Source organism: Quercus robur, chromosome 2 (assembly GCF_932294415.1).
Source record: "Quercus robur chromosome 2, dhQueRobu3.1, whole genome shotgun sequence".
In the NCBI taxonomy this organism is placed as follows: Eukaryota; Viridiplantae; Streptophyta; class Magnoliopsida; order Fagales; family Fagaceae; genus Quercus; species Quercus robur.
Window position 1 is genome coordinate 26760765 of NC_065535.1, and position 26379 is coordinate 26787143.

General features: G+C 38.5%; 1 long non-coding RNA gene across 1 annotated transcript; it reads left to right on the forward strand.

Annotated features, from left to right (window-relative positions):
- LOC126713105 (uncharacterized) lies at nt 1-19783 on the forward strand. Its single transcript, XR_007651271.1, has 2 exons — nt 1-88; nt 19352-19783. It is a non-coding gene; the product is annotated as an uncharacterized LOC126713105 (long non-coding RNA).
- Nucleotides 19784-26379: the final 6596 nt, after the last annotated feature.

Consider the following 26379-nt stretch of genomic DNA (forward strand, 5'->3'; position numbering starts at 1 on the left):
GCGATATCTACACCCTAAAACTTACAGGGAAAAACCAATATGGCCATCAACAAAGTTCATGTTAATGTTATGATTCTCCTACTGTGTGGTACGCTTCCACACCATTTCTTAATTTGATTTGAACTCTTTCTTCTTCTTTCTTTCTTTTTTCTTTTTTATTTTATTTTATTTTTTATTTTTTTGCGTTCTGATTTAAAGTTTATTAATTTTCTTTTCTTTTTTCCTCCTTGAATATCTTTTGATCTGTATATAGTGATAGTATACTACTACTGCCCTGGGTCATTTTAGTTTCACTAAAAGTAACTTTAACACATACATGACCAAGATTTATGCCTGTTGAACGAATTACTTGTACATGGGTGATCAAGAACTTTGTAACTCACTCAGTACTTTCTAGTATTTCTAACTGAGATTTGAGACATTCATGATTCAAATCTTCTTTTTCCACAATAACCACAAAAAATCATTAAAGAAAAAAAAAAAAAAAACTTATTGTGGGGGCCAGTTAATTAGGAAGTATTGTTAAGGCAGTATTAACTGGGCCTATGGCCCGATCCGAGGACGTTAGACCATCCGAGGAGGTCCAAATAAGATTATGAGGAGAACATAATGAAGAGAGGAGTAGAGACAATATGAGATAGGTCCAATAAGCGTCCGAGGACAAAAACCTTCTCGGCAACATGTATCTGAGATAGATCTGAGTGTTGTATCATCACGAACTTACTTCGGAGTTACATCACAACTAAGGGTTGGACATTGGACCAGGGGAAAGAAAAGAAAGGTAAACAAATATCTTCAAAAGCTCCTACCTTCGCATTAAATGCCTTTCAACCAACTCTCTGGCCGCATTAATGTGGAAGTGATGCCTGAACAGTGATCAAGCAGCCTTACAGCTACTGGTTGATGGTTCTAGGAGGTGTTGGATGGGATAGAAAGGAGTCTCCCGAATCTAACCTACATGTGTGTGGTAAGGATGACACCAAGATTGTAGTATATAACATGGGAAGATGTACTAAAAAAGGGGAGGAAGAAAATCAGGACTGTAACTCTTGTACAATTTTATTATTCAACAAAAATATATGATACAAACTACTTGAGTTACTCCGAGGACAGATTTTCTCATCCTACTTGTGTCTAACATTCTTAAATTACCAAATTGAATCGTTTTTCTTCTGGAATATATCTAATTCTTTCATCCACACTCTACAAATTTATTGTTTGGGCCGCTTGGGCCAGAACCCAATCCTATTTTAGGTCCAACCCAATTTCAGTCCTTACAATTGGTGCCGTCTATGGGAAGAGCTTGATCTAGGCTAAAGGAAATTCAGTTACAACATTCACGATGGAGGAGGCAGGTCTACACTAGGCAGCGGCAGGACCGCACCAGATAGATGTTGATCTACACCAAGTAGAGTCAAGGGATTCCTTGCATGGCAATCTGCGCGGGAGCCTCGAACGGAAAGGGGGCCGTGAGGGAAGTGTGCGCACAACTCATACCAGTAAAAGTCAGTTTCGAGGGAAGAGTAATGTTTCCCTTGCAAAAAATGACAGAGACATGCAACGTGAAATTGACGACTTAAAAAGAGAGTTGCGTCATGCTCGGTGAAGACGTTCCCTGTCCAGCTCCAAACCGTCCTCCGAAGAGACAGATGGTGCTAATTATAGACAGAGATCCAGAATTCCGCCTAGCGAGACTTTTTCCTATGAAGAGGAGCACCACCATCGACGCAGGTACAAAAGCCCGTCTCACAGAGGCTTGGGGAACAATGCCATGAACAAGGCGCTGAGTCAAGTTTCCAAATCACCCTTCACAAGGAATATAGAGGATGCGAGTCTTCCTCGGCAATTTCATCAGCCTACATTCACCATATATATAATGGTCAGACAAACCCGGTAGAACACGTTAGCCATTTCAGCCAAAGGATGGCTATCCACTCCAAAGATGAGGCCTTGATGTGTAAGGTCTTTCCATCAAGCTTGGGCCCGGTGGCAATGAGATGGTTCAACGGTTTAAGGGCTAACTCTATCGATTTCTTCAAAAAACTCACCCGGGCTTTTGGCGCTCGCTTTATTACTTGCAGCAGGGTTCCTCGACCTTTGGGGTCCTTATTGTCTATGTCCATGCGAGAGGGTGAGACTCTTAAAACTTATTTGGATAGATATTGGGAAATGTTTAATGAGATAGAGGGAGAGTATGATGATGTGGCCATAAGCACTTTCAAGGCTGGTCTTCCAGCCGAGCATGATTTGAGGAAATCTCTAACTGGTAAACCTGTTACTAGTGTACACCAATTGATGTTTCGGATTGACAAGTACAGAAGCGTAGAAGAAGACCAACTGCAAGGAAAAGGAAAGGCTAAGGTAATCCCTCAGGAGAGAAGGGATTTCAGGTCGGACCGGTACATCAATAACTGACCTCGGAAAGACTTTGTTGGGCAATCAGGTTTTGCCAACACCTAGGCGGTTAATGCTGTGTTTCGAGAGCCAGTACAACAAGTATTGGAGAAGATCAAGAATGAGTCGTTTTTCAAATGGCCAAACAAGATGGTAGGAGAGCCTACGAGACGTAACCAGAATCTTTATTGCCACTATCATCAGGATCATAGACACACAACTGAGGATTGCAGGAATTTATGGGACCATTTGGACCAGCTAGTCCGAGAAGGGAAGTTGAAGCAACTCTTGCATCATTCCAGTGGTCGGATAAACTAAGCAGGTTTAGAGATGCGGGGAGATGTTTCTTCGAGACTCCCCCTTGGCACAATAAATGTTATTTTTACTGCCCTAGGGAGGACTGGATCTTGTCTTTTCAGAGTAATGTCGGTATCCCGATCTCTAGCCGAAGAGTATAGCTCAATGCCTAAAAGGGCCAGGATGGACGTCCCGTTGGTTTTGGTTTTTTCAAATGAGGACAAGGTTGGAACCATACAGCCTTATGATGATGCTCTTGTGGTCACACTGAGAATTGGCGGGTATGATGTGAAAAGGGTGATGATTGACCAAGGTAGTGCTGCTGATATAATGTACCCTGACTTGTATAAGGGACTAGGTTTGAAGTCTGAGAACTTGGCGGCCTATAGTTCTCCTCTAGTGAGTTTTGAGGGAAGAATGATCGTCCCAAAAGTTCAAATCAGACTACCTGTACAAATCGGTACGGATGTCGTGGAAGTGGACTTCATCGTTGTAGATGTTTTCTCTCTATACACGGCTATTATGGGCAGACCTTGGCTTCATACCCTGGGGGCTGTTTCCTCTACTCTACACCAGAAGGTAAAATACCCATCCGGAGGCCAGGTTTTGGAAATAGTAGGAAGTTAGGCTGTAGCCCGACAATGCCTGGTAGCGGCTATCCAACATCGGCCAGAGGCGGAGACCTCGGCTACCGCCGATAATGGTTTATAGCAATCAAAAGCCCCAGCATTACCCTTAAATGGACCAGCTACCGAGGCAAAATGCGAAGATCTGGAGAGGGTAATCGTTGGCGATGATCCGAAGAAATTCTTTCAAGTTGGGGCTAAACTGCCTTCGCAAGAGAAGGAGCAATTGGTGGAATTCCTCAAGGAAAATGTTGATGTGTTCGCATGGAGCGCATATGAAGCCCCGGGTGTAGATCCGATCTTTATCTGTCATCAACTCAATATTAATCCTTCCATTACTTCGAAGAGACAGCCACCTCGGCGCCCATCAAAAGAACATGCCGAGGCTGTCAGAAGTGAGGTTGCCAAGCTCAAGCAGGCAGGGGTTATCAAGGAAGTTTTTTATCCTCAATGGCTAGCCAACACGGTGGTGGTGAAAAAGAAGACTGGGAAGTGGCGAGTGTGCATGGACTTCACGGACCTCAATAAGACATGTCCCAAGGACCTCTTTCCTATGCCAAGGATAGACCAGTTGGTAGATGCAACAGTAGGTCATCCTCGGATGAGCTTTTTGGATGCTTTTCAAGGATATTACCAAATACCGTTAGCATTGGATGATCAAGAGAAGACAGTTTTTGTCACCCCCATTGGAAACTATCATTATAAAGTGATGCCTTTTGGTTTGAAAAATGCAGGGTCTACCTATCAACGGATGATAACTAAAATGTTCGAACCACAACTGGGCAGAAACATTGAGGTCTATATCGATGATATGGTTGTGAAGAGCAAAGTGGTGTCTGAGTATGTGGAAGATCTTACGAGCATTTTTGGAATTCTGAGAAAGCACAAGCTACGTCTAAATGCTTCAAAGTGTTCCTTTGGTGTAGGCTCCAGAAAGTTTTTGGGGTACATGGTGACTCACAGGGGAATTGAGGTGAACCTAGATCAGATTAAAGCCATTAATGACTTACAAGCACCTTGGAATCCGAAAGAGGTACAGAAACTGACAGGGATGACTGCTGCTTTAAACCAATTTATCTCTAGGTCAGCTGATAGGTGTAGACCCTTTTTCCTTTTACTGCATAAATGGAAAGGATTTAAGTGGACCGAGGAATGTGCTGTAGCATTTCAACAGCTGAAACAATACTTATCTTGGCCGCCTATCATGTCCAGTCCTGAAATGGACGAGGTCCTGTTTGCCTACCTGGCAGTTGCCTCTCATGCAGTAAGTTTTTTCTTGATACGATAAGACAATGGCGTTCAAAGACCAATTACGTAAGTAAGTCACTTTATGAAGCCGAGGTGCTGTACTTATCACTGGAAAAGGCCATCTTGGCAGTAGTCCATGCTACACGTAAACTCCCACATTATTTCCAAGCGCACACCGTGGTAGTTCTAACTTAGCTACCGCTCAAGTCCATACTTAGAAGCGCAGATTATACGGGGAGGATTGCTAAGTGGAGAACGGTCCTAGGGGCTTTTGACATCAAGTATATGCCTCGCACCTCTGTGAAAGGCCAAGTCCTTGCCGATTTAGTAGTCGAGTTCGCTGAGCTTCCAGAAGAAGCTGAGATGAAGCAACGTGGCATGGATGAAAAGTCAGTTGGCCTGATCTCCACACAAGATGCCTCATCCTGGAAAGTATATGTGGATGGAGTAGCAAACCAACGGGGAGTAGGAATGGGGCTAGTTTTGGTATCCCCTGAAAAGATCATCATTGAGAAGTCCTTGAGGCTGGGATTCTCAACTATGAACAATGAAGCGGAATATGAAGCTTTGCTGATGGGAATGAATATGGTCCAGAAAATGGGTGGAAAGACAGTGGAAGTGTTCTTAGATTCAAGACTGATAGTCGGCCAGGTGAAAGGGGAACTGGAAGCCTGAGATGCAAGAATGCAGGAATATTTGAGTCAAGTTAGGCGTGTACAAACGAAATTTGAATCTTTTGACTTGTCACATATTCCCAGAGGTGAAAATACCCATGCAGATTCCTTGGCAACCCTTGCCACCTCCTCAACACGGAATTTGCCCTGGGTGATAATCATTAAGGATTTGTGCACCCCCACCCCAACAAGGAAGGACATACTCCAGGTTCATCAAGTCAACTTAGCGCCGAGCTGGATGGACCCCATACTGTTATTCCTCGAAAGCGATACATTGCCTGAGGAGAAACTAGAAGCCGAGAGAATACAAAGGAAAGCTCCTCGATTTTGGTTATCCGAGGACAAAAAGTTGTATAAATGTTCTTTTTCTGGGCCGTATCTACTTTGTATACACCCCGAGATGTCAGAGTCAGAAACTGCATGAAGGAATTTGTGGAAGTCACATGGGGGGAAGGTCCTTATCTCACCGGGCCATTACTCAAGGATACTGGTGGCCAAATATGCAGAAGGAAGCACACGAGTATGTTAGAAAATGTGACCAATGTCAGAGATTGGCTCCAAACATCCACCAACCTGGAGGAATTCTTAATCCTCTTTCCAACCCTTAGCCTTTTGCTCAGTGCGGTTTAGATATTGTAGGTCCTTTTCCTAAAGCATTAGGAAACAAAAAATATCTGCTGGTCAGCACGGATTATTTCACTAAGTGGGTCGAACCTGAATCTTTGGCTAACATCAAAGACGTAGATGCTAAAAGGTTTATCTGGAAGAATATCGTTATACGATTGTGAACTCCCTACGCCCTTATCTCGGATAATGGCCTTCAATTTGCTAGTAAAGCTTTCAGGCAATACTGTTCTAACTTAGGGATAAAGAATAGATATTCCACTCTGGCCTATCCTCAAGGGAATGGGCAAGCTGAGGCTGTCAATAAGGTTATAGTCAATGGACTTAAAAAGAGGCTGGATGATGCAAAAGGAAAATGAGTGGAGGAATTGCCACATGTCCTTTGGACATATCGAACAACGCCTCGACGGTCAACAGGAAAGACTCCTTTCTCAATGACATATGGAGTCGAGGTCGTCATCCCTTTGGAAACTGGTTTCCCAACGTTAAGGACTAGTGCATTTATCTCGGACAGTAATGATGGGCTGTTAGAAAAAATTTTGGACTTGATCAAAGAGCGAAAGGAGAATGCAATAGTCCAACTAGCTTACTACCAGCATAAACTCAAGCAAGGCTATGATACCAATGTAAAGCTGAGGCCATTAGCTGTAGGAGATCTGGTGCTGAGGAAAGTTCTGGGAATCACCAAGAATCCAGCTTGGGGAAAATTGGGGCCTAATTGGGAAGGACCGTATTAGATTACTTCAGTAGCCAGAATAGGAGCCTATTATCTGGAAGACTTAGATGAAAAAGCTGTACTCCATCCTTGGAATGTAAACAATCTGAAGAGGTATTATTATTAATAAAAGTAATCTTGTTTAGTCTTCTTTTAATTTATGCCAATCATACATCATGTGTTTCCATATCTATTGAAGTATTAAACAGAAACTAAGTTATGTCAGGTTCCTCGGACCATAAACTTAGTGGAAATTAATACCCTATGACATTTATTGAAGTATTGAACAGAAACTAAGTTATGTCAGGTTCCTCAGACCACACACTTAGTGGAAATTAATACCCTATGACATCTATTGAAGTATTAAACAGAAACTAAGTTATGTCAGGTTCCTCAGACCACAAACTTAGTGGAAATTAATACCCTATGACATCTATTGAAGTATTGAACAGAAACTAAGTTATGTCAGGTTCTTCGGACCACAAACTTAGTGGAAGTTAATACCCTATGACATCTGTTGAAGTATTGAACAGAAACTAAGTTATGTCAGGTCCCTCGAACCACAAACTTAGTGGAAATTAACAGCCTATGACGTCTGTTGGGGCATTAAGTAGGTTCAATAGAAACTAATACAGCCTCTTGTTATTAAAATACTAGTGCAACACAAACTTGGGCATTAAAAGGGAGTAAACCCTTAAGTCCCATTCTCGGATCACAAGGTTCCTAAAATACCTAGTATAGATATAAATCCCAATAAGCTCATAAGTATCATTTAAAGCATACTGAGGTGCTATGGACTTAACTTTGTACAACTTTTGGACATTTTCTTAAGGATAAACTTGTTAGACTGGATATATATGTATCCAAAATATATCTATGTAATATTATAGACTCAATGGTTATCATCCATCTTAATTGCCAATTAAAAGAGTGTGTAAATTATGTTTTTTCTCTTGTATAAACAAAGGGCAGTCAAGATGAAAGCTACTCAAAAACAAAATAACAAAACGAATAAAACAAAAATGAAATAAACAACAACTCAAACAAATTCCAAAAAGTAAAAATGCACACTTCATTAAAATATGTTTAAAAAAAAAAACAACAGAAACAGAATTCCTTGTAAAAGTTTTAATTACATAACAAAAGCAAGCTCATTTTTTCAGCTTAATTTGAAGCTTGGAAGTTTTGTTGGCTGGGCTATCTGCCTCCGAGGTAGTTGTTCCCTCTTTATCTTTAGTAGCTCCCTCAGCAAGCATAACTGTTGAAGCCAAGTCTTGCTGAAAGCCTTGGGAAGCTGCTCCTGTTTCCGGAACAGCTGCAGCCTTATCCGAGGATACTTCTTGGGAAGCACCAGGTTCTTTTGTTGGCTCTTGCTGGCTGGGAAAATGAGGATCCTGAGGCTGTGCTTCTTTACTTGGTTCAACAGCTGAAGAAGCCACATCATTTTGAGCAGAAGGAAGGTTCGAGGCTCGTATTGAAGAAGGGTAAAACACATTTTCTGGTTTCCTCAGCTCAGATGAAGCCTCTACCCCAACTCGGGTTAAGGCTTCATCCCAAGTTTTGGCGCAGAAAATGCGACACACAGTTGGGACCTCTGCCCTAAGGGTTTCCTCGATCTCAGCCACTCCAAGGTCATAACCCTTTTGCTCGGCCTCGTCTCTTGCCTTCTCGGCCTCAATCCGTGCCTTCTCAGCTTCGGCCTTGGACTTCTCAACTTGGTCTTTCAGCCTTTAGGCTTCCTCCAGTTGTTTCTTAAGTGCTGCCACTTGCTCCTGGGCAGCAGTCAACTGGTCGGCGGTCTCACGCAGACGTTTCCTCTGTTCCTCGGCCTGCCTCTCTACGCCTTCCAAGGCCGAGTCAGAGCTACGGCGAGCCTGCTCCTCACTGGTAAACTTTTTCTTCAGATCGGGAACATTATGTTCGGATATTATCAGTGTTTGTATAGCTGCCGACCGTTTTTTCCTTTCATCTTCCAACTGTTGATAGCAGTTATTAGTAATCTCTTCCAACCTGAAAGCATGGTTTTGAAACCCGAACCGGACCGTACGGTCCGACCGAAAAAACCGTGAACCTCTCATAATCACGGTTCTTTTAAGCTTAAGAACCGGTCTATGCCAAAAAAACAGGAAACCGTTCGAACTGTGGTTCAATCACACGGTTCTGAGAACCATGATCAGACCGGTTCTCACGGTTCCCTTTGAATCTGAACCTTAAAAAAAAAAAAAAAAAAACACACACACACACACACAACTGTTGGGAGTAAATCATATCTTCAGAAACTCTGCCATTGCCATCTTCAGAGAAACACAACATGTCTTTATGTTTCTTCTTCTTCTCTCTTTAGAGCACATCACGCAGCTCCCTCTCTTCAGAAACTCTTCTCTTGGGCGAAGCAAGCTTTAAATTCTAGCTTTGTTCTCCACCAGTAATGTGTGTGTGACAAGGTGAGAGTATGAGAGAAAGAGAATGAGAAATAGAGAGCTAGAGAGAAAGAAAGAAAAATAAAAGCAGAGGACACATTCTGTGGAGAAGGAAGAGTCTAGAAAAATAAAATCAAGATGAGACTTGAGAGGAGTGGGGATGGGGAATACGTCTGTGGAGGAGAAAAAATGAAAGAAAAAAAAGAAAAGAAAAGGTAAATACACCCACACGCTTTCTTTCTTTTCAAATGTCCTACAGTCATGCGTAGCTTGGATTTATATCAATATCAAGTAATTGGTAGTCTGACAATACACGCGTCAGGAGTTGAGTGGAGGAGAAAGAGTTAAAGACTGAGTGTTATTAATTGCTCCCCCATATGACTTTGTAAAGCCGATTGACAATTTCTTAAAAGCATTTCCCTGAAAAAAATATTTGTCAAAAAAGTGGTCACTTCACAACTCAACACACTTGTTGAGACTTGACACTTAGACCAACCAGTAGTTGCCTTATGACTCCCCCATTTTGTTACAATCCCTTCATCCTGTTTCTACCTTGGCACATTTTGCGCTTTTTTTATTTAGTTGGAAACTTACTTTTCCATAATGTTTCTAATCTTGTAATCAAGAAAAGGAAAATAGCTATTTATGTTTTTTTAGAATTTAATAATTTTTATTTGTATTATGAAAGTTATGTCATAAAAAATATTATATATATTTGTTTTGGACTATTTTAGTTTATTTTTTTATTTTTTTATTAATTTAATGTTTTTATATATATTTAAAATAATTATTAAATTAATTATGACGTCGTCACAATTCGACCCCGGTTCGACCTCAGTTCAACCTCAAAAACCTTGAATCTCTCCCTTTTACGGTTCAATGAACGGTCTGGGTCTGAAAACCTTGCCTGAAAGTGGCTTGGACAGCCTAAAAAAAAAAGGTTAATACTGTAGCCAATAAAAAATATATATGTCTACAAATAATAATTATAAACAAAAGAAAAAAAAAAGTTAATATTATACCATTCTCAGGTATCTTTTGCAGTTAAGGAAAACTTCATTCTTCCTCATGTTCCTCAAGTCAGCCATGTCCTTGGGGAGCAACAAGGCCTCCTCCACGGCCGAGGCAACGTGGCACCCAATGCCACCGTTGAAGTTCCTGAGTGATGCATCATCCCTCAAGGGCGCCCCATCGTGCATGGGCGCTGGGAGCTAGGCTTGTGGCTTAGGAGGCTGAGTGTCCGACCTTTCCCAGCCACGTTGTGATGGGTGGATGACTTTTTGCTACTTTGCAGCTCGTTGAGCTTCCTCTTCCTGGGTCAGACGGGACCTTCCTGTCTCAACCACATCCTTCCCTTTTTGCTCCCTTCTCCTTTTTGGATCAAAGGATCAGGTCTAATGGGCTGAGGTGGGTGAGGAGCAGGAGGAGGAGATTTGGGACGAGGAAGGGGGATCTGAGGTTGGGTGGACTTCCCCGGTACACTTTTTCCCGGCTGGTTTTCTATCAGCTCTATTAAACTCCTTTGAGGCTTCCTTTGGATACCCATTTCATCAAAGACTTCCTTGGGAGGTAAGTCTGGTTAAAAGCCTCAAATTCTTCAGAGGAATCTGATAAATCTACAACTTCCTCTGGATTTTCTTTTTCTTCTTCTCCTTCTTCTTCTTCTTCTCCTTCTTCTCTTCTTTCCTCCTCTTCCCTGAGAACGAGCTGGGATGAAGATGCTCCTACTGAAGGAGTGGCAATGAAAAGTGGTTGAGTGTGGGATGTATCTCTAGGGAGTGGAACACCTTCTGAAACGACAAACCCTTGGTATGCAACACTGATGCGGTAGAGCCGGGGGTCGCGAGCTTTGATCACGTACTTGGGGGTTTGGAAGGCGAACGAAAGGGGGTTGTATCCAAGTATTAGATGAGCTGCTCGGAGTTGACTGTCAACTTCTTTCACATACACCTCGGCTTACAAGACCCTATCCAAGCTTGCCTTGTTAACTAAACTGAGTTTGGGCTTGGTAGTATGCTTGTCTGTAAAATCATTGAATTAGAATGGGGCTTTATTAGGAACAAGGACATTGAGACACAGAATGGAAACATAAATCAAAATTCATGAATCTACAGCTATTCCCCCACCTAGCTCTCCCTCCTCCATTGGACAGGGTAGGCCATCATGCCATTCCCTGAAGAAGATAAGGAAATCCTCCTTTAAATTCTTGTTGGAAGTGGGAAGGTACTGGATTAACCTTACTGCAAGATACCTCGATTTGAGGTAATATCCCTGCCCCTTCAAATGGTGCAGATTGTACACCCAATTCACATCATGGTGGGTCAGGTTTAGGTTCATTCTCTCGTTCAAAGCTTCTATACTTCCTAAGACCCTAAACATGTTTGGGGCACACTGTGTGGAAGATAACCTAAAAAACCTAAGGTAATTCCTGGCAATGGTACTCATGGGAATGGTCATCCCACCCTCTATGAAGGCAGTCATGGGAATGACCACCTCCCCTGTTTTCCTAGCACTGACCCACTCCCCCTGGGTCGCATACCTCACACCTACTGTTGGTGGGATCCTATACTTAGCCCTGAAACTTCTCATACCCTCCTCGTACTCAACCAGACATTTGAACTTACCCATTTTCCTAAAGGGTTTCGAAAAAAAATTAACAAGTTTAAGATGAAAGCTAAAAAGGTTTTAAGAAGACTTACAGGTTCGAAAGAGGGTTCTCGGACAAGATTCTAGTATTTGTAGATGCACAGGGAAACGAAAGAAAGAGACATGTTTAGTGTATGAGCTCTAGGATTGTGTGATTGTTGAAAGTAAGAGAGAGAATTGATTTGAAAAGCTATTTATAGTAGCGCAGAAGTTACAAGCGGGAAAGTTCTCGCTCGTAAAACAAGAAGAACCCTCCACCGTTCGATTTACATCTTACCGTTGAACGTAGGGGACAGGGACATCGCCAAAATTTAATGCTGGCATGCTCTGGACGCCGAAGCGTCAGGAGCATGCCCAGAGCATACAAAAAGACATGTAGGAGGTCAGGAATACAGAGTAGAACCAAAAACAAGATGGGCTGAGGACATCAAAATCATCCTTTTCTCCCGAGGACTCAAAAAACAAGATTTTGAGGGACTATTGTAGGGGCCAGTTAATTAGGAAGTATTGTTAAGGCAGTATTAACTAGGCCTATGGCCCGATCTGAGGACGTTAGACCATTCGAGGAGGTCTAAATAAGATTATAAGGAGAACAGAATGAAGAGAGGAGTAGAGACAATATGAGATAGGTCCAATAAACGTCCGAGGACAAAAGCCTTCTTGACAACATGTGTCCGAGGTAGATCTGAGTGTCATATCATCACGAACTTACTTCGGAGTTACATCACAACTAAGGGTTGGACATTGGACCAGGGGTAAGAAAAGAAAGGTAAACAAATATCTTCAAAAGTTACTACCTCCGCATTAAATGCCTCTCAACCAACTCTTTGGCCGCATTAATGTGGAAGTGATGCCTGAATAGTGATCAAGCAGCCTTACAGCTACTGGTTGATGGTTCTAGGAGGTGCTGGATGGGACAGGAAGGAGTCCCCCGAATCTAACCTACACGTGTGTGGTAAGGATGACACCAAGATTGTATTATATAACATGGGAAGATATACTAAAAAAGGGGAGGAAGAAAATCAAGATTGTAACTCTTGTACAATTTTATTATTCGACAAAAATATATGATACAAACTACTTGAGTTACTTTGAGGACAGATTTTCTCATCCTACTTGTGTATAACAGTCTTAAATTACCAAATTGAATCGTTTTTCTTCTGGAATAGATCTAGTTCTTTCATCCACGCTTTACAAATTTATTGTTTTGGCCGCTTGGAGCAGAACCCAATCCTATTTTGGGTCCAACCCAATTTCAGTCATTACACTCATAAATGGTGGTTAAAAGCTATTGCTTTTAAGATAATAAAAATAAGAATAATGTTATAACTACAAACTATTGATGTGTCAAATTCTTATTAGTTCTAATATAATCACTACTAATATCATATTTTTATTTACCAATAATTATTTTAAAAAATACTTAAGTCATATCAAGAATTTTGTAAAATAATTTATATTTGTAGGATTACTTTAAATTATAAAAAAAAAAAAAAAAAAAAAAAAAAAAAAAAAAAAAAACTGTCTAGTTGAATTCAAAGAAAAACTTATTTTGCTCTGTCAATTGAGGGAAAAATCAATGGTCAATCATTCATACATTCTGATTTTTTTTTTTTTTTTTAAATTACTATATTGTTAAGTGCATTTATGGTGGGAGTTCTCAATCCAAAATTTGTGACTGCGCAATCTTCTTGCCCAACGTCAGAATGCTTGTGCGTATTTAATATGACTTGTGGGCCAGACAATACGCCGGCGCCATATAATGGCTGCACTTGCTGTGATAACCGAGGATGCACCATTAATCTGTGCGATAATACCTCACTTTACTGTCCTCCCAATTGAAGGGGCGGTCGATGTTCCAGGTAATAAATTTCAAATTCTCTGTTTGCAAATAATGAGATTTATTTTGCAATAGACTTAATAATTGTCATAATTGTCATAATAGTAAAATAAAAATAAATAACTATGAGCACTGCTCTGCTCAATGTATTCTCTCTCCATGATTAGAACTATCAGTTCTAATTCCTCTATCCTCACTTAGGACACGTTTGATACACTATAATGATTATTACATGAGAATGGAAATAAATATTACAAGGAATACATCAAGTTAGAATGTAATAAGTATTAATATTCATTAATTTGGTGACCATTTAAGAATATAATTTTGAATATGCATCCACAATTTAGTAGAGTATAAAAAGAAGGTGTAATTAAATAATTTTTAAGTCAAATTTCTTAAAATACACTTATTTTAAGGTGTTCAAAATAGAGCTAATAATTAATAACAAGAAAAATTATTTTCTTTTCTTTTGAAGATGTGGCAACTAATGGTTTTTTAGGAATTTTTTTTAAAAAGTTGTTACATAAGGTGAAAGAATAGATATTCAGTATTTTTTATAAGAAATAGTTATTTCTTATTTTGAAGAATAATTATTCATAAGGAATAACTATTCATTGTAATAAAAACATAACCAAACAACCGAATAATTATGCCATGGAAACATTAAAGTATTTATTACAGTTTACCAAACGTGCTCTCTTATTGTGTTTGAAGTCAATAAAAATAAAATAAAAAGACAGTATGAGAATTCATTGTCTTTCACTAATGTGCAATTGTGTTCTTTATAAGATCTAGATCAAATTAACAAATTGTTTCTTCTCCTTAATTCTAGTTCAACTCCTATGCGAGAGACCCAAGTTTATCTTGACAATGAGAAATTATTAAGTTTTCGGGAGGACTGTTGAAGTGGTAGTTCCAATCAATGAAACGCTACTCTTTATGCAAGTGTGACATCACCTATAGTATTTTTTATATTTTATTTCTTGTGATGATTAGGAACTTGATTTACACATTTGCATAGGTTGTATTGTTTCATTGGTTGGGAAGACTATTTCAACATTCCTCTCATAGACTTAATAATTTATCCCCGGCAAAGACAATCTAATTCTTTTATTCATCGAAATTAATTCATATCCTTAAAATCTAGCTCAAATAAGCAAATTGTGTGTTTCTTTTTAATTAATTAATTAGCCTCTTTAAAATATAACTCAAATAAGTGAAGAAAAATCCTTGTGTAGCTCAAATAAGCAAATTGAATTATTTTTACTAATTTGGCTCCTTAAAATTTAGATGAAATAAGAAAATTATGCTCAAAATCTAGTGACAATTACAAAGAATGCAAAACCAATGTATGTCTCTTTTTTTTTTTTTCTTGTTTTTATTTATTTATTATAGTTATAATTATAATTATTATTGGAGAGAAAGGACTATACATTATATCTTTGAAATGCAATCTGACCAAATTTTTACACTTAATTAATTTTAAATTAATTCTTGTTAGAATTAATCAAAATTAAATGTTTAAAATCAGATGTGATCATGGTCCATATTGTGTGTGTGCATCATGATTGTTGAAAATTGTTTTGATGATAACTTTTGATCAGGTGGTCCAATCGAGGTCTGTGACACACCGTTGTAATCGTTAGATGTCAAAAATTTTTTTGTGCCACAAATTTAAAGATCTAATTGTTAAAATTATGATTATGCTCTCAGTGCAAAATTATTGTTTTGCCCTTAATATCGGTTAAATGTAAGTTGTAAAATAAGGTGTCAATAAAGTCTTTGATATGTGGGTTGGTTAAGTGAATTTTTGATTTGTGGCTTTGAAACTGATTGCCTGACTCCGCCCCAATGGAGAAAAACCGCACCACTACAAGTCATAAGTTCGACTTTAGGCGGTCTACAACGATGATGGTTATGGGAAAACCGACCCTATTAGTTCAATGAAAAATCTGGACGAAAATCAAACCAACTGAATTATGCACACACCTAGTGGATAGAAATCTTTATTTTTTTAAATGAAATATTTCATAAATTAAGTTATAATATGAGAAGTTACAGATTTAACTATTACATTTATACAAACCCAGCATAATTTTATGAAATGTTTGCGGTAATTACTGTCATTTTGTAAAATCTCAAAATTGGTTGGTATTATTTATAAAATAAAATAAATAAAAAATTCCTTCACCCCTTATTAGGGACTGAGATGTGAGTGGATTCCGCTGATGTAGGTCACCATGCCATGACCAACTAGCATCGACGAAATCATTTAGCTAGCACAAAGACCTCAAACAATCAAACATGATGAATTAAAAAGGCCTACATTATTTTTTGGGTAAATTATAAAATCCTCCCTTGAGTTTTTAGATAACAGGTTGCCTCAAAATATAAGGGAAATGACACTCTAATTCCTTGATGTTTGAAGTAATCAACACATTAATTCTTTAATTATTAACAGTTTTAGAATACTATAAAATCTGAAAAGATTTATTTGACTAATAGTAATAAACTCTAACTATAGTTAGTGAAAGTTTTTGAGTTAAATATTGTTGGAATATTCATGCGTAATTGATGAGTTGGCTTAGTTGTGAAATCATACATTTGGATACTTATGACAAGAATAAGTATTTTATTTTTTCTTGTTTTTGAGAAAACAAGAATAAGTAATTGATATATATATATATATATATAATATAATATAATTGGGTCCCAATTAGACATGGCAAAACGGGTCAGACCCGTTTTGACCCGACCCGTTTGACCTGCAACCCGTTTGACCCGTAACCCGATTGACCCGTTTAAAAATGACCCGTTTTAACCCGTGACCCGTTTTGACCCGCGACCCGATTGACCCGAGACCCGATTGACCCGACCCGAACCCGAACCCGAACCCGACCCGCACATTTTGCCACTTTTACCAATGTTGAGTAGATTTAGATTGAGGTGTAATTTTTATAAAATATTTACTTATTCTTTTTTACTTAATATGTTATGTACTCCATTATAGTTTGTTATTTTTTACTTGCCACCTTTATTTTCTCTTCCTACTTTAAATAGATTAAAGATTATACCAAGATTAGTTTCTAGAAAGCTGGAACAGGAGTTGCACCAAATTTGGGTATCAATTCAAGTGTTTAGTGGTAATTGGTAACAATATCACTAGTGAGAATCTAATCACAATTAAGGAACTCATAAACAATTGATAGATTGCATCTATTTCAAAAAAAAAAAAAAAAATTGTTTGAAAAATACGGGTCAACTCGACCCGACTCACGACCCAACTCAACCCGCGACCCGTTTGACCCGCAACCCGATTGACCCGTTTTAAAAATGACCCGTTTTGACCCGTGACCCGTTTAACCCGCAAACCCGATTGACCCGACCCGAACCCGACCCGACCCGCCCGTTTTGCCACGTCTAGTCCCAATACATTGCTTAAGTTTTTGACTCAAGTGGTGTTGATATTGTTATATTTGCAGCCTTCCCAAAGAGATATATCTCCTAACAAAAACTACCGTCATTTTGTCTGCTCACTCCTCACCAGTTGCTCTGTGCCCCAATATTTCTTGAAAGTCTGAGTCTATCTGATGCCCAAAACTTGACAACTCGGTAACCACATTATTTTATAATTTTTTTTGGATAAAGTTTGTAGCATCTCAAACTCTCTGTATATGTATAATATCTAATAATGCGCATGTGTGGACTAATGTATCACTTGGCCGCAGCGATGGACATGGCTTGCTGAATTCACACATCCTATGTATTAAATTACTGTGCCTAAGAATTCATTTCGTGTGCGCAAACAATAATAGAAAGTTGAATGTTCAAACCACAGGAGGAATCATATTTGCCCACACAAACAACTAACAGTTGAATATGTTGCTGCTTCGTTTCCATCATTATGGTCGTCATCGTTGTTGTCAGCGTTGTAGTATAAGTATGCGATATTTACACCCTAAAACCCATAGGGAAAAACCAATATGGCCATGTTAAATATTAGCATTGATACACCATGTTAAATATGCTAGTATAAATGCGGAAGCGAAAACATAAAGTATAAAACACAATAACACACGAGGGTTACGTGATTCAGCCTAACGGCCTACATCCACGGAGGAAACCCTAAAGGGCTACATTAATAATATATTAAAGTGTAGTACAAATCCTGTGTTACAATGAATCATAACATGTGTATATATAGTAGACTAAACCCTAGACTAATAGACTTCTAGTACAAGTAGGAGACTTGGCTTGCACACAAAGTAGAATTAGGCTTGGGCCTATGCTAATGAGCTAATATATCTCTAACACCCCCTCTCAAACTCAAGATGGAAGTTTGATGAAATCTTGAGATTTGATAAGGTTGAGAAAATCCCTTGAATGAAGTTTGGCTTTGTGACGGTAGTTTGAGGAAGGCAATGGTCTTGCAGTGTTGATGCGACTTCTAATGGTGGCTTGACTGTACCGGAGAGTTTTGACGGCAGCAGTAGGAAGCCAAAGAAGATGAACGCAGCGAAAAAAAAAACACCGAGGAAGACAAAGATTGCTCTTAAATATACCGTAAGGACAGAAAACCATGGCCACAGGAAGGTGGCTCTGATACCATGTGAAATATTAGCATTGATACACCATGTTGAATATGCTAGTATAGATGCGGAAGCGAAAACATAAAGTATAAAACATAATAACACACGAGGGTTACGTGGTTCAGCCTAACGGCCTACATCCACGGAGGAAACCCTAAAGGGCTACATTAATAATATATTAAAGTGTAGTACAAATCCTGTGTTACAATGAATCATAACATGTGTATATATAGTAGACTAAACCCTAGACTAATAGACTTCTAGTACAAGTAGGAGACTTGGCTTGCACACAAAGTAGAATTAGGCTTGAGCCTATGCTAATGGGCTAATATATCTCTAACAGGCCATCAACAAAGTTCATGTTAATGTTATGATTCTCCTACTGTGTGGTACGCTTCCACACCATTCTTCTTTTTAATTTAGCCCTTTCTTTCTTTTCTTAAAAAAGTGCCTTCTGATTCAAAGGCCATTGATTTATTTATTTATGTTTACCCCACTTGCTTTTGGTAATTTTATACTACTGCTGTCTTATGACATTTTATTAGTTTCACTAAAAGCAACTTTAACATAATCCAGATTTGTGCACGTTGAACAAATTATTGATCTTTTTTGCTTTCTTACAGCTGCCAATTTGTATATAGTGGTCAAGAGTCTTGTAACTCAACTAATATTTATTGGTGTTTTCAATTGAGATATTTATAGTACAAATTCACTCCCTCCCATTATAACTATCAAATTTAAAAAATAAAATATAAAAATAAAAAACCTGTTTGGTATAAATAGATACCAAAATATATGGTCAGTTGCTATTCAACCATTCTTCTTTTTATTTGAACCCTTTCTTTCTTTTCTTAAAAAGTGCCTTCTGATTCAAAGGCCATTGATTTATTTATTTATGTTTACTCCACTTGTTTTTGGTAATTTTATACTACTACTGCCTTATGACATTTTATTAGTTTGGCTAAAAGGAACTTTAACCTAACCCAGATTTGTGCGCGTTGAACGAATTATTGATCTTTTTTGCTGTCTTACAGCTGCCAATTTATATATAGTAGTCAATAGTTTTGTAACTCAGTTGATATTTATTGATATTTTCAATTGAGATATTCAGTGTATAAATTCACTCTCCCATTATGACCATCGAATTTAAAAAATAAAATATAAAAATAAAAAACCTGTTTGGTATAAATAGAGACCAAAATATATGGTCAGTTGTTATTCAATCATTCATACATTCTGATTTTTTTTTTTTTTTTAATTACCATATATTGTTAGGTGCATTTATGGTGGGAGTTCTCAATCCAAAAGTTGTGACTGCGCAAGCTTCTTGCCCAACGATAGAATGCCCGTGCGTAGTTAATATGACTTGTGGGCCAGACAATACGCTATATGATGGCTGCAGCTGCTGCGGTAACCCAGGCTGCACCATTCATCTGTGCGATAATTCCACAGTTTACTGTCCTACAACTTGAAGGGGTGGTCGATGTTCCATGTAATAAATTTCAAACTCTCTGTTTGCAAATAATGAGATTTATTTTGCAACAGACTTAATAATTGTCGTAATAGTAAAATAAAAATAAATAACTATGAGCATTGCTCTGCTCAATGTATTCTCTCCAAGATTGGAACCTATAGGTTCTAATTCCTTCGTCCCCACTTATTGTGTTTGAAATAAATAAAAAGACTCTGAATTCTCATTGTCTCCCACTAATGTGCAGTTGTGTTCTTTTTATTAATTCAGCTTTAGACCTAGATCAAATTAACAAATTGTTTCTTCTCATTTATTCTAGTTTGTCTCCTATGCGAGTGACCCAGGTTTGATACCCAGGAATGAGATATTATTAGGTCCACAGGAGGACCATTGAAGTGGTCTTCCCATTCAACGGTCCTCCCAATCAATGAAACATTATTCTTCATGCAAATGTGACATCACCTAATATTTTTTATTTTTTATTTCTTGTGATGATTAGGAACATGATTCACACATTTGCATAAGTGGCATTATTTTATTAGTTAAGAAGACCATTTCAACATTACTCCTATGGGCTGAATAATTTATCCACAACAAAGGTGATCTCATTCTTTTATTCATCAAAATTAATTCGTATCCTTAAAATCTAGCTCAAATAAGCAAATTGTATGTTTTTTTAATTAATTAATTTGTCTCTTTAAAATATAACTCAAATAAGTGAAGAAAAAATCCTTGTGAAATGCGACTAGCTCAAATAAGCACCTTGTATTATTTTTACTAATTCGGCTCTTTAAATTTTAGATGAAATAAGAAAATTATGCTCAAAATCTAGTGACAATTACAAAGAATGAATGCAAAACCAATGTATGTCTTTTTTTTCTTTCTTGTTTTTATTTATTTATTATAATTATTATTATTGGAGAGAAGGGACAGTACATTATATCTTCGAAAATGCAATCTAATCAAATATTTACACTTAATTAATTTTAAATTAATTCTTGGTAGAATCAATCAAAATTAAATGTTTAAAATCAAACATGATCATGGCCCATTGTGTGTGTGCGCGCATCATAATTGTTGAATATTGTTTTGATGATAACTTTTGATTGGGTAGTCCAATCGAGGCCTGTGACATATCGTTGTTGTTGTAATCGTTAAATGTCAAGATTTGTTTTGTGTCACAAATTTAAAGATCTAATTGATAAAATTTTGATTTTGCTCTCAATGCAAAATTATTGTTTAAACTTATAAAGTCTTTGATTTGTGGGTTGGTTAAGTGAGTTTTTGATTTGTGGGTTTGAAACTGATTGCCCTACACCGCCCCAATGGAGAAAATCAGCACCGTTGCAAGTCATAAGTTTGACTTTAGGCTGTCTACAACAATGTTGGTTATGGGAAAACCGACCCTGTTAGTTCGATGAAAAATTTGGGTAAAAACCAAACCAACCGAACTATGCACACACCTAATATTGGATAGAAATCTTTTTTTTTAATGAAATATTTCGTAAATTAAGTTATGTTGTGCAGATAGCACCCCAGGACTCAAATCAATAACAGTAAATAAGCGGAAATTAAATAACAAGCACACACAATAGAACACAAGAATTTACGTGGTTCGGCAAACTGCCTACCTCCACGGAGACGACGGAGAAATTTCACTATAAAATTAGGGAGATACAATAGTGCACAATAACACTCTCAAGAAATCCAAATCCCAATACACCCTAACTCTCCCTCACCCACAAGACAAGAAAACTCTATTCTTCTTCTTTTGCGGCTGCTAGGTTTTTAGGAATTTCTCTCACACAGCTGCACTTGTTAGGTTATTAGTAATCATCACTATTGCCGTAACTAATAACATATATATAGAAATATACGTTAAGTCGGCCACATTAGTCTCCTAATATAACACGGTCAACTTGTGTTGACATGGGCTTGGCAATACAAGCCATACGGCCCACATCAACAAATCTCCACCTTGGCTTGAATTGATCAAGCTACACTAGCAAACTCCTCCATCGCCTCCACCTTAGCCCTTTAGGGCTCACAAGCTGCAAACACCAATCAAGTCCAAGCAGTGCTTGAACTTGTCTGTGGGAACTGGCTTTGTTAACATATCAGAGGCATTCTCACCAGTGAGAATCTTCGACAAAGAAATATCACCAGACGAAACCCATTCTCTGATCTTGTGATACCGCACAGCAATATGCTTTGTTCTTGCACGATATACTTGATTCTTCGCCAAATGAATTGCACTCTGACTATCACAATGTAGCACCATGCTATCCTGCTTGAAACCAAGCTCATTAACCAGTCCACTAAGCCAAACGGCTTCTTTTCCTGCCTCTGTCATCACCATATATTCTGCTTCTGTAGTGGATAAAGCAACTACATCTTGTAGTGTCGACTTCCTGCAAATTGGGCCACCAGCAAACCTAAACACATAGCCTGTCGTAGACTTTCTAGAATCAAGGTCCCCTATATAGTCGGAATCCACATAACCCACAGCTTCTGTACTAGCTCTCTGATCAAATAGGATACCGAAATCACGAGTGCCTGTAAGATATCGAAAGATCCACTTTACTGCATTCCAATGCTCTTTGCCTGGATCTGCCATATACCTACTAACCACACTGACTGCATGAGAAATATCAGGCCTTGTGCACACCATCAAATACATAAGACACCCAACTGCATTTGCATATGGCACTTTAGACATATACTCTGACTCCTCATCTGAACTTGGACACAACTGTGAGGACAGTTTAAAATGGGCAGAAAGCGGTGTACTAACAGGTTTTGCATCAAGCATACTAAACCTCTCTAACACCTTCTTAAGATATCCCTTCTGAGATAACCATAATTTACCAGCCCTTCTATCTCAGTGAATTTCTATCCCAAGAATCTTCTTGGCAGCTCCAAGATCCTTCATGTCAAATTCACCACTCAACAAAGACTTCAACTTCACAATTTCTTGCTTACTCTTTGCAGCTACTAACATGTCATCAACATATAGAGCAAGAAATATATAAGAGCCATCAGCAAGTACTCTAAAATAAACACAACAATCATACTCACAACGCATGTACCCATGTGTGACCATGAATGAATCAAATCGTTTATACCATTGCTTGGGAGACTGCTTCAAGCCATATAATGATCTCTTCAATAGACAAACATAATCTTCCTTGCCAGGTTCTTTGAAGCCTTCGGGCTGTTGCATGTAAATCTCTTCTTCTAAATCTCCATGGAGGAATGCAGTCTTCACATCTAGCTGCTCTAACTCCATGTCATGCATTGTCACAAATCCTAGGATTACTCGAATTGAGGTGTGCTTCACAACTGGTGAAAAAATCTCATTATAATCAATTCCTTCTCTCTGTGAGTAACCCTTTGCCACTAACCGTGCCTTGAATTTTTCACCTTCCTTTTCTGACAATGCTTCTTTCTTACGGAATATCCACTTGCAACCAATAGCCTTCTTTCCCTTGGGCAATTTCACTAATTCCCAAGTCTTATTCTTCTGTAGTGACTCCATCTCTTCTGACATTGCTACAAGCCATTTATCATTGTCTTTCCTATTTGTAGCCTCCTTCAAAGTGAATGGATCTCCACCGCTAGTTACGAGAGCAAAACTAACCATGTCTTCAAAGCCATATCTCTGTGGTGCTTTGTGAATCCGCTTCTCTCTACCTTTAGCAATTGAATAAGACTCTTCTTGTTGCTGCTGTGGATCAATCTCAACATCACCCTTATCATTAGGTGAACTATTCTCATCAAGCTCCACCTCAACAGTTAATTTCTCCTGTGGACTATCATCACATGTCTCTGCTTCATTCTGTTTCAACATAAAGGCTTCATCAAATATGACATCTCTGCTGGTCACCGTTTTCTTTGAGATTGGATCCCAAAGCCTGTAGCCTTTAACATCTTTTTCAAAACCAAGAAATACACATTTTCTTGACTTCGAATCCAATTTAGAACGCTCTCCACTCTGCACATGCACATAAGCTGGACAACCAAAGATTTTTAGACTCGAATAATCAACTGGTTTACCTGACCAAACCTCTTCTAGAATCTTGAAATCAATGGCTGAAGATGGAGATCTATTAATAATGAAGCTTGTTGTGTTAACTGTCTCTGCCCAGAACACCTTAGGCAACCCTGCATTCAATCTCATGCATCTGGCTCTTTCTGCTAAGGTTCTGTTCATTCTCTCTGCAACCCCATTCTGCTGTGGAGTTCCTTTAACTGTGAAGTGATGAGTAATGCCTTCTAATTCACAAAATCTTGTGAATTCTTTATCTCTATACTCTAGTCCATTATCTGTTCTAAGGTATTTTATTTTCCTGCCAGTCTGATTCTCAACCTGTGCTTTCCACCTTTTAAATATGCCAAACACATCAGACTTATGCTTCATAAAATAAATCCATACCTTTCTAGAGTAGTCATCAATGAAACTGACGAAATACTGAGCACCGCTATGAGAAGAAACTGATACTGGACCCCAAACATCTGAATGAATGTAGTCAAGAACACCCTTACTTGTATGAAAGCCTGTCTTGAAACTGACTCTATGCTGCTTCCCATACACACAATACTTGCAGAAGTCTAGCTTGCATGTCTTCACCCCTTTCAATAAATTTCTCTTGTGCAACTCTAACATACCACGTTCACCAATATGGCCAAGTCGCATATGCCATAATTTTGTGTCGTCAGTGCTGGACTCCACCGGAGTGGTGACTGCAATTCTTCCTACAACTGTGTTCCCAATCAATCTGTAAAGCGTGCTTATTTTCTGTCTCTTCATCACCATCAAAGCACCTTTGGTAATCTTCATGATTCCACCCTTTGATGAGTATGAATAACCCAAATCATCCAACACTCCTAAAGAAATTAAATTCTTTCTAAGATCTAGAACATGTCTGACATTACTAAGAACTCTCACAACTCCATCAAACATCTTGATCTTCATAGTACCAATCCCAATAACCGGGCATGTAGCATCATTACTCATTTGGACCATACCACCATTGTAAGGCTTATACGTGTCAAACCAATCTTTCTTTGGAGTCATATGATATGAGCATGCTGAATCTAAAACCCAAGATTCCAGTAGAACATTGTTACTTGATGAAACTGAAAGTAAATCTGCACCAACTTCACTATCATCTGATGTTTCTTCAGCAACACTAGCTGATTCTAGGGGCTTCTTTCCATTCTTCTTCTCCTCTAAATGCTCTTTCAACTCTTTACACTGATTCTTGTAGTGCCCTTTCTTGTGACAATAAAAGCACTCTACATCTTTCTTTGCACGTGATTTAGACTGTGATTTGTTCCTGTTGGAGTTCCGTCCTCTTGACCTGCTTCTACCTCTATTGCTTGACTCAAACTTTACAATAAGTCCATCAGCCTGAGAACCATTACTGTCTTGCTTCATCTTTATATGTGACAAGAGAGCACTAGTCACCTCCTCGAGTACTATAGTCTCTTTCCCGTACATCAACGTAGTCACTAGATGATCAAAAGAAGTAGGAAGCGACGCTAATAAGAGTAACGCTTTATCTTCGTCCTCATAATTCACCCCAAAACTTGACAGTTGGGTGTTCAACATGTTAAACGTGTTGAGATGCTCCAACAGATCAAAACCCTCCTTCATATGCAAACTATACAGTTGCTTATTCACGTACAACTTGTTCGTCAGATTCTTTCTCATATAAAGACCTTCTAGTTTTTCCCAAACCTCCTTTGCGGTATTTGCTTCTAGGATGTTGTGAATGACCTCATCACCTAGGTTAAGACGAATAGCGCTAGCTGCTTTCTCATCCATCTCTATCCATTCTACATCCTTCATCGTTTCCAGTTTCTTCTCCTTCCCAAGCAAGGCCTTATGAACTCCTTGTTGAATTAGGAGATCCTTCATCCGCCTTTGCCAAAGTGAAAAATTTCCCTTACCACAAAACTTCTCTACATCATACTTTGTGCTTGACATCTTTACTGTATTCAAAGGATTCCTAACCTGGCTCTGATACCACTTGTTGTGCAGATAGCACCCCAGGACTCAAATCAATAACAGTAAATAAGCGGAAATTAAATAACAAGCACACACAATAGAACACAAGAATTTACGTGGTTCGGCAATTAAACTGCCTACCTCCACGGAGACGACGGAGAAATTTCACTATAAAATTAGGGAGATACAATAGTGCACAATAACACTCTCAAGAAATCCAAATCCCAATACACCCTAACTCTCCCTCACCCACAAGACAAGAAAACTCTATTCTTCTTCTTCTGCGACTGCTAGGTTTTTAGGAATTTCTCTCACACGGCTGCACTTGCTAGGTTATTAGTAATCATCACTATTGCCATAACTAATAACATATATATAGAAATATACGTTAAGTCGGCCACATTAGTCTCCTAATATAACACGGTCAACTTGTGTTGACATGGGCTTGGCAATACAAGCCATACGGCCCACATCAACAAGTTATAATATGAGAAGTTACAGATTTAACTATTACATTTATACAAACCCAGCATAATTTTATGAAATGTTTGCGGTAATTACTGTCATTTTGTAAAATCTCAAAATTGGTTGGTATTATTTATAAAATAAAATAAATAAAAAATTTCTTCACCCCTTATTAGGGACTGAGATGTGAGTGGATTTGGCTGATGTAGGTCACCATGCCATGACCAACTAGCATCGACGAAATCATTTAGCTAGCACAAAGACTTCAAACAATCAAACATGATGAATTGGAAAGGCCTACATTATTTTTTGGGTAAATTATAAAATCCTCCCTTGAGTTTTTAGATAACACGT